The 13,805-nt window shown below is 48.1% G+C and overlaps 1 long non-coding RNA gene across 1 annotated transcript; it reads left to right on the top strand.

Moving 5' to 3' along the window:
* Nucleotides 1–219: 219 nt before the first annotated feature.
* Nucleotides 220–2,741, top strand: LOC120228421. Its single transcript, XR_005527499.1, has 2 exons — nucleotides 220–1,261; nucleotides 2,465–2,741. It is a non-coding gene; the product is annotated as an uncharacterized LOC120228421 (long non-coding RNA).
* The last annotated feature ends 11,064 nt before the right edge of the window (nucleotides 2,742–13,805 follow it).

The following is a 13,805-nucleotide window of genomic DNA, read 5'->3' as shown; positions in this document are numbered from 1 at the left end:
GCGCCTGGGTGGCTTAGTCGGTTAAGCGTCCGACTTTCTCTTAGGTCATGATCTCGCGGTTCGTGGGTTCTAGCCCTGCGTCGGGCTCTGTGCTGACTGCCAGCTCAGAGCCTGGAGCCTGTTTCAGTCTGTGACTCCCTCTCTCTCTGACCCTCCCCTGCTCACACTGTCTCTCTCTCTCTCTCTCTCTCCTAGAAATAAATAAAACATTAAAAAAAAAATAAAGAAAGAAAATTGACCTAGTTATCAAGTACCCTTCCCACAAGTACTCTTCCCTCGCCTTCTGCACTGCCACAATCTCCTGGGTTTTCTCCTAAGGTTACCGGCTCCTCTTCTACCTCTCCAAGTAGAGGCGCTCTTGAGGGCTGTCCCGGGCCTTTCCCAAATGGGTATTGTCTCCACCAGGCAACCTCCTCTATGCTCCTCCTCCATTTTCATCTCCCCGACACGAATCTAGGTCACAAACTTTCAGCTCAGGCTTTCATTTGGTGATCCAAACAGGCACATCCCACCATCTGCTGCGCTTCTCCATTAGAGGGTCCCAGAGACTGTACAGGTCTAAAACCGCACTATTTCCCCAAATCTGCTTCTCCTGTGTTCTCTTCCATTATGTCGTTCCGGATCATTCACCTAGCGTCAGCCCAGAAGCCTGGGAGTCATCCAACTCCGCATTTTCCACACACCCATTCCACTGCCATCTACCTTCCAACTCTCTCTCTCTCTCTATCCCTCCCTCCTCTGTGCACCATGCCGAGGCCCTAACCCAAGTAACCAAAGTCGGACAAGCCTCTGAAGATGCCAAAGACCAGCTGTGCCCAGGTACTAAGTGCTTAGTTCTCCCAAGGCCTCCGCTTTGCTGTCCAACGCTAGCTTAGAACAGCTAGGGAGGGAAAGCGCCTGGTCCCGTTCACTGGCTCCTGGCCCATCCACAGTGCCTGGCACCACCGAAGTCGGTAAATACTCGTTAGAACAACAGAAGGACAGCCAAAAAGAGGGTTCACCCACTCTGTGGGTGCCGCTGGAGCTCAGAGCCTGAGAGGTGGAATCCCCATCCGCCACACACAACATGGCGGCGACCTACGTCTGTGTCCCACTTCCGCTTCCGGTGCCGAAACGCCTCACTTCCTCTCCGGTTGCTCTGGAGCCCTTTGGAAGCTGAGAATGCGAGGAGTGTCTGCTCCATTCCCCTTCCAGATGTTGGTTTCTGCTGCAGCGCAGTCTGACCGAGCGGCTTCGAGGCTCTGTCTCCAGGGGCTTGCTGGTGAGAGGGGGACCACAGGGACAGCCATCTGGGTGTGGGGGAGGGGGGCGGGTATCTGGGGGGCGAGGAGGGATGGAGGGGGGGAGGTGGCCGGGAGGCAGGTCAAGAAAAGTTTATGTTGCAAACCCACCCCCAAACCGGTTAGTATTGGAAGTGGTAGATGCACTATAGGGCCAGAGACATGCTTAGCAGCTAGGACTTCATCGCGGTAAAATGCGTGTATATGGAAGGCCTCAACAGCCTGAAAACCATTTTCTTCTCCTTTAAGGTTTATTTATTAAACGGGCCCGGCCACCACCTACACCTGCTGTCTGGTAGCCCGTCCTCCTGTGTCTGAGGTCATGTCCAGCATGGGAAGGATACTTAATTGGTTTTCATTGGCTACAGGCACCATTCTTTACACTCCTCACCCTTTATTGAAATGGCAGTGAAAACCCACTGGCAGAATGCACTGTTAGGGGACCGTTTAAAAGGTTACAGGAGACCAGAGCTATTGACTTTTATTTTAATTTCTTTAACGTTTTATTTATTTTTGAGGGACCGTGAGAGACAGAGTGTGAGCTGGGGAGGGGCAGAGAGAGAGGGAGACACAGAATCAGAAGCAGGCTCCGCTCTCTGAGCTATCAGCACAGCCGAAGTCGGAAACTCAACCGACAGCCACCCAGGCACCCCGACTTTTATTTTTAAAATGAAGATCTCTTTGGGGCACCTGGGTGGCTCAGTTGGTTGTATCTGACTTTGGCTCGGGTTATGATCTCACAGTTCCTGAGTTCCAGCCCCGTGTCAGGGTCTGTGCTGACAGCTCATAGCCTGGAGCCTGCTTCTGATTCTGTGTTTTCCTCTCTCTCTGCTTACACTGTCTCTCTCTGTTTCTCGAAAATAAACATTGAAAAAAATTAAAAAAGAAAATGAAGATCTCTTTTATTTGAAGAAACTTAAGGATTCTGGCATCCTAGGATGTGCTGTGAGATTGAAATCAGTAGAATTTTTGCCAGAGATTGAAAGAAAGATGGTCACCAGCTAAGGATTCTGTGACTCGCAGACTGAGCACAGTCAAGATCGTCTTCAGCAGCCACCTTGGCATTGGAACAGGCTGCAAAGCTTGCCGTTCTTCAACCCAGTCCTCACACCTCCACATTTAGTTTTGCTTAGTTGTTTATGTGGTTTCTGGCCTGATCAGTGTTTTGTTTTTGTTTTTGGCAGACACCGTGGAATCCCCCAGGTAGCTGAGAAACTCATGGAATCTTCTTACTGGTACAGCTTTCACTATTGCTTGTGTTACGGTGTGAGGTAAAGGCTAGAAGACATTTCTCAAGTGCACTGTTAACCTCTACAGCACACTGCACCTTGACTTCTGACAGTCAAGAGAGGCAGGTTCGCACAATTGTGTGCAGCATAGAAAGGACAGCTCATCTGATAACGGGAACGTAGCTTTTATGCTAATAAAATGCTTTTTAAATTAGTGTGTGGTTTTTAGTAATTAGCGTATAATTTTGGTGATCAATTGGTTCATAACAAACAAGCTAATTAGGTAACCCCCTGAGTCATTTATCTACATGAATGTTCTGCTAAATTGTATTTGTGGGCATTGATCAGAGCTAATGGCAAAAAGAGATGAAGATGAAAATCATAGGATTAAATTTTTAATTAGTTTGCCCCCTAAACAGTTGTTTGGTGTGACACAGTGACTGATTGGCTATGTGTGCCAGCCCAGGAAGGATGTGGCCCCTCTACCAAACTTCTGAACGTCAGAGTGTTTTACGAAAGACTGAATATTTTAGTCAGTTATCTTCCTCTTTATTCCTGCCTAGCAAGGAATCGGAAAGGAAGGCCATGTGTGGGATCTCACAGCCTTTTGTCTGGTGATATAAAGTATGGGATGAGGGCTTCAGTCCATTCATTACTAAATATCTCAACCTTAACATGACTAAAATGCAGCTTGCTATTTCCCACCCCCATCCCCTTCCTCTCCCCGGGTTCCTAACTCGACCAGCAGCACCACCACAGAAACGCAGGAGCCATCTTGAATCCCTTGCTCTCTCGTCCCCCACAGCATGTCCATCAACAGTTTCCATCAGCTTCTCCTCCACAACATATCTAAAATCCACCCACCATCTCATCTCTACCGCCTTAACCCAGATACCATCATCCTTTACTTGGTTAATGGCAACACCCTCTGAATCTGGTCTCCCCACTTCTAATCTTATGACCTATTTCTACTTGCCCCATCCAGTCCTTTCTCCACCCAACAGCCAAAACATTTTCTTGAAACATTAGATAGATTCTATCACTTCTCAGTCTGGAATCACCCAGCATCTTCCCACACTCCATGACCCCACCCTGTAAGACCCTGCCTGATCTGGATTCATCTGGGTCCCCTCTCTACCTCTCTGCTCGCTATGACCCACCTCTTCATCTGCCGAGTTTGGGCCTGCCTTCGGGCCTTTGCACTAGTTATTCCCTTTGCCGGGAACCCCCTTCCCGCAGGTGTTTGCAGGGCTGGATCTCTCTCATTTAGCTCTAATCTTAAAAGATTGGTCCTTCCTTCACCACCCAACCAACAGCAGCCCCCATCACTCCTGTCCACACCATCCTGATTCGCTTTCATCACAACGCTCCTCATTATTGTTGTTTTCTTTTATCTTTGTTTATTGATGGTCTCCCTCTACTAACATGTGAATTCCACAAAAGCAGAGATCTTGTCTTTGTTCTGTGTGTGACTGTATCCCCAGAGCCCCATTCATCTCCAGGGCAGGAGTGAATCACTCCACGAATGAATGGATTCCATTGGTTACCCTCTCATCTCAGGTGCACTGAGGCAGGAAGGCTGGGAAGGGTGAGGGGACTAAATAGCACATAGAATAGACCTTAAAACATGAGACCTGGGCAGGGACACAGTCCCGAGAGAGGCTGGAGAAATGTTTGGGGTGGGGAGCAAGGGGACTATGTAGGAAAATGGAAATGGTATCGTCCAACTCTATAGACATATTCTAGAAACCCTAACACTTGCCCAGGTGTGCACTTGTACACACATACTCACATGCCTGGTCCAGCCTAAAGAATAGGGTGTGGTTTGGAAGTCTAGGTGGAGCCCATGTGTGTGCTGCTGTGCCATCGTTGTAAGCCGGTTTCATTCCTGGTCAGGACAGGAAGGGTACAGTAACTTCTAGCAGCTTTGAGAAGGCAGCATGGCGTCCCATGGCAGTTCTGTGAAATGGCTCCGTAGGGTGAGCCAGGGCCCCGGTATTCTACCAATATAAAGCCTTCCTTAGACTCTTGTGTAACTTGAAAACTCACACTTACCTGAAGTTGGACGTGTGGGATCCCCTCCTCCCTGAGGAGCGAGGGGCTTACTTTGTACCTTGAAACCTTGAACCTAAGGCCTATGTCCCAATCTGGTGATTCCACTTAAATGCCATATATTGTCTCAGAAAGCACTTTCCCATATTATGCCATCAAATAGTTATATTGCTAACCAGCGAAAAGGTCAGAAGCAAATTCTGCTGCTGTGAAACTGTGCCGAGGTGGCTCAGACCCTACTCCCTTACTGTTGGTTGAATTTGAGGGATTGAAGGGGGAAGGAGAGAGAGGGGCTGTGCCGTTGGTGCTCGGGTTTAAAAACATGGGCAGAAACGGAGCTTAGACTTTAATCCTTTCATACATCTTTCTCGCCCCCAGTTGGTCAGTACAATTCCTGGGACTGGCCTTCTCTCCTCCATGCACCCCTCGATCAGACCTTTTGTAAGTCCTTTTCCCCTTTGACTTTTTTAGCTGACATGCAAGCTTTATTGAGATCTGTCCAGGGTCCCGCCCTGTGCATAGATTTCATGTCTCCTTCATCTCCTCCAGCCTGTGATAGCTCCTCATTATTTCCCTGTCTTCCATGACCTTGACACTTCTGAAGAGTTCCCACCAATGATTTTGTAGACAGTCCTTTGATTTGGATTTGTCTGATGTTTCCTCATGATTAGACGAAGGTTTTGAAGTTTAAGCCCGAAAACTACGGAAGTGACATCTCCTTCTCAGGGTACCGTATAAGGGGCCAGATGTAATGCCGTCATGTTTTTACTTCTGGTGATGTCCGTCTTGATCATTTGGCTACGGTGGTGTCTGTCAGGTTTCTCACTCTGGAGAATTCCAGTCGTAATTCATATATTTTCTTGGGGTGGGGGGGAATGCTGTGAGACTTTCTTGGCATTATTTGTAACCAGAATTTCCTTCTGTGTGTATGTTGGAATGCAGGTGGGGGTCAGACAGTGTGTTTTGTTCTGTGTCTGTCCCAAGAATAGATCAGAGCCTGCCATATTATGCTGCACACAATCAGCGCCGATGAAAGCTTTGCCCCTGCAGAAAGAGGTGTGGCTACATCCCTGATAGACATAAAGGAAAACGTGATGTGGAGTATTTCTGCTGTGTATGGATGTGTGTGTGTGTGTGTGTGTGTGTGTGTGTGTATGTTGTTGATTAAATGGAGCCCTTTTCATCCCTGAGTTCATTCAGCAAATGGGTGTTAATCAAGGCTAAGGTTTTTCGCGTGTCTCCAGTTTGCCATGCGCCGTACTAGGCTGTGCGTCTGTGTGAACCTCGGTTCATGCTCATGGCATTTTAGTAGATGTCATTACCAAGTTTACACGTAAGGAGACAGAGGCTGAAGGAAACGACTTGCTTCGAGGTAAGTGGCAGAACTGGGGCTTGAACCGAGGCCTGTCTCGCTCAGAAGTGCTTGCTGTTTCCATAGCCCCAAGCTTGCGTTCCCATGTGCCGGGCGCCACGATCAGTGCTGAGGACCCAGAGTGTAAGATACACGTTTGAGGAGGGCTACCCTGTGGCACAGGAGACCTTGGGAAGAGGCGCAGAGGCCTGGGGAACAACCTCTCCCCCTGGGCGTCATCCTGTCGTTTTGGGCAGCGATGCCTCTGCCTTGAGAATCACTGAGCTGTTTTTCCTGGGGCTTTACTGAGTTGGGGTGGATTTGCCAGGTCACCTTCAGCTACGAGTAGTTCACCAGAGAAGGAAACCGAGGCTGATAGCATATGCTTGCTCTGCTGACTATTATTTCATCTCAGCCCCCCTATGAAGTGGGTCGATTATCTCCACTCAGCTCATGAGAAAACCAAGGCTCATAGGAGCTAAATAAGATGCCCAATGTGAGACTAGTAAGTAGCCAGCCTGGAGTTTGATCCCAGATCCGACTGATTCTAAAGCCTATGCTTGGTCACCAGCTCCCTTTGATCTTCCAAGGGGTACAGATAACACACTCACTGCGGATGGGACTCTGTGCCTGTTGTCTTCTTCCTTGTAGAAAAGACGATCGAATTTATGTCCTACCTGATGGTTGCTGATGGCAGTTCATTTGTAGCTAGTGTTAGGTTGGTTTTTTTTTTTTTTTTGGTTTTGTTTTGGTTTTTTTGCCTCCAACCAAAAGATCTTTGTGCAGCTTTGGCTTTTTTTAACTACCTCCTCCCACAGTCAATCCGTGTCAACAGAAGGAAATTGGAAAGCGATGATTCTGAATCATTTGCGACATATAAAAATGCTACCGTATAAACAAGCATGCTTCCCTAAGAGATATGGCATATGGCAAGTCAAGTCTCTCTGTTCCCTGGCTTTTGATGAGAGGGTTCAGTTCCTTCTGGAGTCAGTGCTTAATAAATAGCATTTGATGCTGCTGCTAATAGTCTGTGGCCTTCACGTCATAGGACATTTGCTGAGCTGCCCCGGGGAAGGAGGCGATGGAAGAGGTCTGTCATTCTTCTGCCTCTTCTATTTTGGCATCTCCCTAGCGCTGGATCATTGTTCTTTCTATTCCTTGTTGGTTTTGGAAATATAAAAACAAAGCAAAGCTGCGCTCAGTGCTTAAAAATGAAAAGGAAGACTGATTATTAGCAGGCCTGGGGAGTAAGATGGGGAGACCAGCTGGCAATCTGGTTTATTACAATTACTCCATTTTGTCCCTGCCATAGATGTCTGAGGCTCATTGATTATCTTGACTCTGCTGCTATAGTTTTAGAGGCAGTGAGAATGACTGCAACATGAGATTAGCAGTGGCTGAGAAGTGGTGTTGAGTATAAGGAACTGGAAGATGTTCTCCTTGATCCCGTCTTAGTTTGGACCCCAGACCCTGAGGCAAGGTTTCGAGTGTTAAGTAACGCTTTGGGGAGGTCCAGGAATCAGTGGTAGGGGATTCAGGAGAATGAGCTGGAATGCGGAAAAAGGTGATAAAGGATGTTATCAAGCTGGCTGGGACTGTGGGGGACTGGAGCGTAATAATCCCGCTGGTGAAGCCTGGGACACAGTGGTGTGGAGCACCCAGAATTATCCAGTGTTCCCCTCATTCCACTCAGGGGAGGGAGCTGGGGAATTTATACACCCAACTTCTCAGCGTCAGTGATTGAGGGCTGTGCCTACGAGGCGTGCTGGGCGCGCTGAGTGGTTTCTGCAGTTTGGGAGGAAGCTCTTGGGCGAAGAGAGAGTCAGATGATGACCACTGGAAGTCAGCCAGTGTGCACTGGTGTGCACCTGAGTGGTAAGGCTGGGTCCCAACAGCACCTCTAGTGTCCCCTTGGAACAAAACAAAAAACAAAACAGAACAAAATGTCCACTCCTCCCCAAGTGTTCCCCATATCATTAAGTAGCACCATGATTTACTCAGTTTCTCATGCCCAAGACCTTGAGATTTTCCTTGACACTTTTCTCTTTCTCTCTTTCTTTCCTTCCTTCCTTCCTTCCTTCCTTCCTTCCTTCCTTCCTTCCTTCCTTCCTCTTTTCCTCTCTTCCTCCCTTCCTTCCTTCCTCTCTCGTTTCCTTCCCTTTCCTTTCTTTCCTTTCCTTTCCTTTCCTTTCCTTTCCTTTCCTTTCCTTTCCTTTCCTTTCCTTTCCTTTCCTTTCCTTTCTTCTTTTCTTTTCTTTTCTCTTTTCTTCCCTCTTCTTTCTCACCTCACATTCAGTCTATCTCCAAATCCTCCAAACCCCATTTTCAAAATATGTCTTGAATCTTTTTCTCCTCATCTTCGCCGTCACCTTTCAATGGATTTCTGCAGTAACACCCTAGCCCAAATGCTTGTTTATGTTCTTGCCCCCCACGTGGTAGCCAGAGTAATCTTTTTAAACCTAAACCAGATCTTGTTACTCCCTATTTCAAAACACCCAGTGATCTCTTATTCCTAGAATAAACTCCGAAGTCCTTGCCATGTCTTAAAAGGCCCTGGCTGATCTGGCTTCCAGTTATGTCCCTGACTTCAGTTTCTATCCACTCTCCTGTTCACAGTGCTCCAGCCAGATTGGTGTTCTTGCTGTACTCCTGCCTCAGGGCCTTTGCACTTGTTCTTTCAACATAGACCACTATTGTAGATACTCAGGGCAATCAGTTTATTGAGGATTTTGCTTAAATATCACTTCTGTAGGGAGGACTTCTTGTAATCCTCTATCTAGAAAGGAACTTTTTGGGGGCGCCTGAGTGGCTCAGTTGGTTAAGCGTCCGACTTCGGCCTAGGTCATGATCTCATGGTTTGTGGGTTTGAGCCCCACGTTGGGCTCTGTGCTGACAGCTAGCTCAGAGCCTGGAACCTGCTTTGGATCCTGTGTCTCCCTCTCTCTCTGACCCTCCCCTGCTCACGCTCTCTCTCTCTCTCAGAAATAAATACAACATAAAAAATTATTTTCAAAAAGAGCCTTTTGTCACCCCCTTTCCTTAGTCTGTTCTACTTATTTTTTCCCCAGCCGTGATCATGACCTGGCTGATTGTAGTTTATGTTTTTATTTGTTGCCTATCCCTGCACTAGAATGTAAGTGCCCTCAGCAGGGGGAGGACTTTGATTCACTGTATTACCCCTGGCTGCTAGAACAGCACTGACACATAGTAGGTATTCAATAAATATCTGTGGAATGAATGGATTAGTAGCTGTTTAATGGTCCTGCTGAGAGCAGCCACCAGTCACGGGCTTTCAGGACAGATGGCAAAAATTGCAAACTTGGGTTCGATCACTGCCTGGCTGCGTCTTTTCCCAGAGCTGCCTCTTGTGAGGAGCACACACCCTCCGCTCACGGTTCTGGGCTGCTTCCAGTATGTTCTCTTGACATCCGTTGCAAATTGCAACTTACTCATTTCTCTTTTTGTTTGCCTCTCTGAGAACGGTAATCCATGTGCTCCAAGTCACGGATGATGATGGGAACAAAGCGTAGCCTTGTTTTGGAATAAACTGGAAGGCGTGGTCGGTCACTTCCCCCAGTGCTGGGCACACAGTAGGTGCAAACTGCATACTGAGCCAACTGACAGTGTCATCTTTTTGGTGGTGTTAAGCTTTCTCTGTGCGTCAGTTGTTCTGCTAAAGGTATTACATCCTGTGGCCCACACCCTGAGAGACAACGGAGAATGAGGGGGCTTCTGCATTACTGTCCCTTCCTAGCCCAGACAGCCCTTCGCCTCATCCACACCCGTCCCTTCTCACACATGTCATCCCTGGATCCTATCAGTCAGGAGTGCCAGCTCTATCTTCTGTGTGGTTTAAGACTATTTAATTTATTCCACTATAAAAGTAGTGCAGCTGATGTTAGCAAATGTATAAACTACAGAAAAGTAAAAGAGAAGAAGAAAAAAACCCACATGACGCTACCACCTGGAGAGAACAATGTTAATATATTGGTGTATTTATTTCCAGTGTTTTCTGGGTACATTTTTACCTAATTTTAATATACATTTTTAAATCTCTTTTCACTTAGCATTGTAAGTAAATCTTTTTTTAATGCTTTATTTATTTCTGAGAGAGAGAGAGAGCGTGAGCAGGGCAGGGTCAGAGAGAGAGGGAGACACAGAATCTGAAACAGGCTCCAGGTTCTGAGCTAGCTGTCAGCACAGAGCCCGACGCAGGGCTCGAACCCTTGAGATCATGACCTGGGCCGAAGTCGGACGCTTAACCGACGGAGCCACCCAGGCGCTCCTGTAAGTAAACCTTCTTAAGCGTAAATGTAGTATTCCTGATATCGAACGCTTTGTAAGTATCTTCTTTTAATAGTCGCATGCTAGTACATTTCCCTGTTATGGATAGCTTCGCTTGTTTTCCATTTTCCAAAATTTCACGTGATGCCAGGATAAACCCTTCACCTGTATTTTTATGGGCGCTGCTGATCACGTCTTTAGAACAGAATCCCGGAAATGGAATAACTCGTTCCAAAAGACACACTTTGCGAGATTTCATTTTGATTTCTAAAACCGTTCAGATGTGACTTCCATAAAAGAGCTCTAGGAAAGCAGATTGCCTCGAAGAATTTACTTCCAGTCTTGAAACGTTTCAGACCCAGAGCATTCTAGCATTCGGTTTAAATGAGCACAGCAATTTCTGTAGCCTGTCTCCACGTCAGGCCTCTTTCCTCCCTAATAAAATGCAGCAGTGGCATTATAAAAATCCTTCTTTGGTAAACAACGTCTTTTCGTGTTCTTGAGGATTAAATCTTTCTGGCAGGTACTGGGTTTATGCCGGCAATTATGTGTAGTATTTTTGCATGCCTGTTTATGGCATCTTAAGGCTTTAGTTATGCTTTCTGGGTTTTCTGTTGTTGTTGTTGTTGCCAAAAGGAAGTCCAGATTTCATAACAGTGAAAGCTCCATTTGCGTGTCCAAGACCCATCTGAAAGCCCAAGACCGGACATCCACGCACTGCTCTTGGAATCATGGTACGGATGAAGTGTTCTGTACCCAAGGCAGGGCAAGCCTGGAAAGGGCCTTGCCAAATGCCAACAGTTTATAAATGGAGGGAGATCGTGGCATTCCTAGATTTGAGCAGTCAGGCACGACATAATATCATAATGTCCGGGAGCGTCAAGGTTGTTGGATGGTCGGGAAAGTTATGGTGCACTCATTGTATACAAGGTCAGGTCTGCGCCATTGTTAAAAAGTAGGAGTCTGACATTGCATGAAAAGATGTCCGTGCTGTGTTGTTAATTCTAAATAGCAAGTTGTACAGAGACACGTATGGTTTGATCTCATATTTGTAAAAAGGGCAAAAATTGGGTTTGGGGGTCTTGAGTATCTACATGAACCAAAAGAAATACGTGTCAGGGCACACATTCGACCGTCGATAACTCCAGCTCAGTCAGGAACGTGGAATTGAGTCAGAGAAGAATCAAGAAAATTTCCCCTTCTACAACTCTGTCGGGCAACATGTCACAATGAGCATGTGTTACTTTTATAACTTTAAAAAAGGAGGAAAGCTAATAAATGCGAGTGCCAGAGACGGGCCTAGAATGGGGAATGAGGCCGAGGAAGTAGTCTATGCGCGGGCCCTGTGCAGGGCTGGGGTCTCTCTCTGGGCAAGGCTGGCGCCTGGGGCTCCTCAGGAAAGCCCAGCCTTCTAGAAGAGTGGGGCCGGGTGGACATGGCCCTCCCCTGGCAGCTGCTAGGAAGATCTCCTGTGACGATGTTTCCTGCGATATGACGCACTGGGCAAGGCTTCTGGAAAAAATAATGACGGATCCAGACAGTCGGGACTTGCTATCCTTCCTCTGAGGGCTTGAGAGGAGAGAAGAACGTCCTTTAAAAGCCCCAGAATGGAAGAGCTTGATGGAGCCTCAGAGGCAGAGCACACTTCCTGGTATCTGGGAGGTGGGCCCCGGACCTGGTGCTGGAGACGGTGCCCAAGGCCTTCGTCACTGCCCTTCTTCCCCGGGAGCTTCGGTCGAGGGAGGTCTGCGCCATTGAAGAGCGATGGCACAGAAGCTAGATGGCTTTCAAATGTGATTTGTTTTATATCCGATTTGTGAATTAGGGTGTGTTTACAGTGAAGGGATGATTTACACGGTGACAGGTCTGCTGGAAATATAAAGGGATAATTGAATCTCAGAGTCTATTAAAGACTGTTGTCCTACATCTTGTGGGATGACATTTTATTACCGGGGCCTGTTTGGCTCTTGTATCCAGTTTCCCCTCTTCCCTTCCTCCCTTTCTTCATTATCTTTCAAAAATTGGATTTTCCCTTGCCGCATCACAAGTCGCAAAGAACACCTCCAAGGAGAGTCAGGGTGTCTGAGAGGCGTCCCTGGGGGGAGAGGGGGAGGCGGCATCACGGGGTGGTTCAGCGCGCCCTTGGGAGCTGGCCTCTAACTGTGAATCCAAGCCTCAGTTTCCTTATCTGTCTAGTGGGATAGTGTTTACTTCTTAGTTGCTATGACACCAGGGGCCCTTAGCATAATGCCCAGCATTTGAGGTGAGTGCCTGCCAACTGTATTTTTTTTTAACTTTATTTATTTATTTTGAGAGAGAGAGAGAGTGCATGCTAGAGAGCAGGGAAGGGGGCAAAAAGAGAGGGAGAGAGAGGAAGAGAGAATCCCAAGCTGTCAGAAGGGAACCCACTGTGGGGCTCGAACTGTCGCACCCTGAGACCATGACCTGAGCCGGCACGCCCCCTTCTGAGTGCCCGTCAGCTGTTCTTACCAGAACTTCTGTCATTCCCCGTTCTGCCAGCGACTTGCTCTGTGTCCTCAGGCAAAGCAGGTCATTGCCTGGGGGCCCCTTGTCTCTCCCTTCCAGTGGGACTCCTGACAGTTAAGGGCTCTGGTGAAACCCTCAAAAAGCAACAAAAGCAGCCGGACAGCAAGGAAAATTAGCAGCGTAGCCCACCCCAGTCCCTCAGGAGAAGGCTAATGCCATTTCCCTGGGGACCGCTCTCCCCAGGAAGTGGAGCTTTTCTCTTCCAGAGAGCTCGGAATACGCTGCTGTGGACCGCTAAAAGCGGTCCGATCTGCCACCGACCTCTGCCCACACACTTCTGAAACTGGCCGGGGGCCCTAGCATAGCCCCCCCCCACTGCCCACCGCTTTGCCAGGCCCCTTCTTTTCCAGCAAATACCAGTGCGCACATTGCCATCAACAAATGAAAGCACTCATAGTGGCATGGCGCCCGGCTTCTCCCTGTGGCCTTTTGAAACACTTCTGTGACCAGAGACTGGCAGGGGACAAAGGTCTCCCTATCCCCTCGGCTTGCCAGGCTGACGTCGGATTGCGGGGGCCTGTTCCCGTCTCTCCCGGGCACCGCACGGATTGTTATCGCCGTGTCGCCTCCGTCTTTGAGCAGGAAGAGGCAGGCAGGCGGGCATAGCGATCTATTTCAACTGCCCTTGACTCTGTTTATAATCACAAACATGAAAGGAAGGGAAGGAGATTGAGTTTATAGGACTGGTTCTTTGTGTAGCCTAATTTATCTCTCTCAGGCAGCAGTGGGCTGAGCGGGCTTCCTTTTTGTCTCCAATGCGGGAAACTAAAATATGAATCTATGTTGATGGGAGAATAAAGGAATTGAAAGAGGCATCAATCTTATCTTCTCGCAACCCCAGAAGATAAGCTGCTTGTGAAGGAGGGGATTATACTTCTGTAATTAACTGCTTTGCAGCCTCTGGTGATGGCTCAGAGCGGAAGAATAGCACCCAGCGACGTCGGATGGAAAGCAGTCGGGCGGGCGCCGTGACTGATTTTGAACCGTGGTCTCGGGGCTTGACATCCCTTCCCAGCGCCCAGCTCTCAGAGAGTCGAGCCAGGAGTCATTTGTCCCAGCCTG

This window comes from Hyaena hyaena, unplaced genomic scaffold (genome assembly GCF_003009895.1).
Source record: "Hyaena hyaena isolate Hyena2069 unplaced genomic scaffold, ASM300989v1 scaffold_23, whole genome shotgun sequence".
In the NCBI taxonomy this organism is placed as follows: Eukaryota; Metazoa; Chordata; class Mammalia; order Carnivora; family Hyaenidae; genus Hyaena; species Hyaena hyaena.
This window is presented reverse-complemented; position numbering and strand designations above follow the sequence as displayed.